The following is a 2,598-nucleotide window of genomic DNA, read 5'->3' on the forward strand; positions in this document are numbered from 1 at the left end:
TATATTGAACTCATCATATATAATTAAACTGTCACAATAACTTTTTCACTAAAATTTACATTTCACTATATTACAAAGAACACACACCAAAAGAAAACAAATCATGACATACACTAAATATATTTAATTTTATTTTATTATTATGACTATCCACTAGTATATATGCCCCCCAACTCTTGAAATTAAAGTAAACCGTACCCCCGAGAAACCTAAATACAAGAAAGAAAACAAAGGGAAGCAAACACTATGTTTTCTAAAAATAAAAATATAAAAAATAACAAGAATAAGAAAAGAAAAAGAATCATTTGAACTAGCTAGCTATCAAGATTAGAGTAGGTTTGGTATGTGTTTTAATTTTTCATTTTATTTTTAATATTTTCTGTTTTTATATGAATTTGTGAAGGGAAAAAAAAGTAAAAACAATAATTTTTATTTTATGGTTTTACTTTTTTTTCCATAAAATTTTAAAAACAAAAATATTAAAAATAAAAATAAACATAAAAATTGAAAATACAAACCAAATAAATCCTAACTTATTCTTTCGTTTCTTCTGTTCGCCATGCATTATCATTCCTTCCAGTTTTGGCTCTTCTACATACACCTTCATGAAATTAAAATCGAAACTAAATAAGCAAGAAACTTAATTAAAATATAACAAGCCAATTTAATGCCAATTTTTTTATCCTTAAAACTGGGTATGGTCGTATGGAAAATTTTAATTATATCTAAATATTTACTTATTGTTTTTATTTTTTATTTGAGAAATCATAGAAAACTAATTTTTGGTTAGTTAATTTTAGCCAACTTTAATATTTAAGTTTATGATTTAGGATTAAGTAACACTAGAAAACTAATTTCTTTTAGCCAATATTAGCCAACATTTTTAAAATGACTTTGTTTATCTTAAATTTTATACTCTAAATCATAAATATTTAATCGTAAATCTTAAACTATAAACATAAACCCTAAAATTAGTTAATATTAGCTAACAAAAAGTTTGTTTCTTATACCTTTTAGAATTTAGGATCAAAAGTTTATAATTCAGGATTTAGACTTTAAAATAAATAAAATAATTTTAAAAAATTGACTAATATTAGTTGAAAAAAATTAGTTATCTAACATTACTGTTTTTATTTTATTTTATTTTTTGCACTGAGGGTTGAGCTACTTGTATTTGTATCTTATTATAAAAAATTCAACTAGTGAAATCTAAGCTAGTCTTTGAAGTCTTATATAAAGGATAAGTAAAAACCTTTCGATAAAGATTTTTCTTTTTTTTTTTTATTAAATTTCCAAAAGTTAAATTTGAGATCAATTGTTAAGAAACTAAGATACTAATGAACTATTATGCATAAAATACTTACCTTTGAAGAAATCAATTTTTGTTGGGATAAAATATGGTCTTGGTGGTTGGTGCCTTCGGCTTATTACCCCCGGAGCCTGAAGGACTCGGAGATGGTGGAGGCCTTGTGGGACAAAGAGAACCTTGAACACTTTTTTTGCTGCTCATTTTGATAATAAAGGAAATTTTTGGGAATAAAAAATATAACTTTTCTCAAGGAATTGAGGAACTATATAATATATATTCTTAATTAGCTTGTTTCGTGGTTATGTTTTAGGACAATATAATGCTTTCGAATGCTCATATATATAGGGAGCCATTAAGAAGATAAGCTATTAAATCGTTCGGTAGTAATTAACATGGAAAATCGGAAACTACATTTGCATTACCGTGTATTTGAATTGCAATTTACGAACTTAAACAAAGATATTGACCATTATGTGCATGGAAACCGTATAGAAAATTAAATTATAGACCTAAATAAATGTTTAAATATATATAGAGAAAAACCTAATAATATGTTGACATGGTCTTGCCGTGGGTTAGTCCTTTATTTGGGTTGTTATTATTTTTTTTTATTATTATTGATTTTCTTTTTTTACCGACGCCAATCACACACACACGCTTAAAGTCTTCGTCACTTTTAATAATATTTTATATATATGCAGAGAAGAAAGACAATTCCCATTTAAAGGTAATTGATTGACTACTGGTATTATTCTCTTAAGTAAAACCTAAATTCTATTTAGTTAGGACCATATTGTACCTCTATTTGGTAAAATGATTAATTACAAGAATTTATTATTAGAAATCATGCAAGAATATTTATTAGATAAATTAAACTCTAAATAACTCAGTTATCTTCTAAATTAAAATTAATTACTATACTACTCTATTATTCTACTAGTCAAATTTCAATAAAATTCCGTGATGTGTAATTTTTTTGCTGATTTGTTTAGTGTCAATGGTGGGACGAGGAGCTACATACATGTTTGGAAGAATGGAAGATATGAGGAAATTCAATGTGTTTTTGATGACTCTTTCGTGGACGTGTAATATAATCAAGGTAAACTATAAGGTCCTTGTATTTTTATATTAAAAAATATGAGATAATAAGGTCTATTCAAAGCTTAAATTAATTTGTATATATCATTATTTATTAAATACTCAAACTGCTTTTTTATGTTTCGTTCACTTTGTTGAATAGAAATATTGTTGGAAAAAAAAAGAGTGTTCTTTTTAAGAAAAATACTTAA

The 2,598-nt window shown here is 25.1% G+C and overlaps 1 long non-coding RNA gene across 1 annotated transcript; it reads right to left on the bottom strand.

Annotated features, from left to right (window-relative positions):
* On the bottom strand, positions 1 to 1,622 carry LOC110270978. The gene is made up of 2 exons (XR_002360841.1): positions 1,365 to 1,622; positions 1 to 601 (listed from the first exon to the last, which is right to left on the bottom strand). It is a non-coding gene; the product is annotated as an uncharacterized LOC110270978 (long non-coding RNA).

Source organism: Arachis ipaensis, chromosome B04, assembly GCF_000816755.2.
Source record: "Arachis ipaensis cultivar K30076 chromosome B04, Araip1.1, whole genome shotgun sequence".
NCBI lineage: Eukaryota > Viridiplantae > Streptophyta > Magnoliopsida > Fabales > Fabaceae > Arachis > Arachis ipaensis.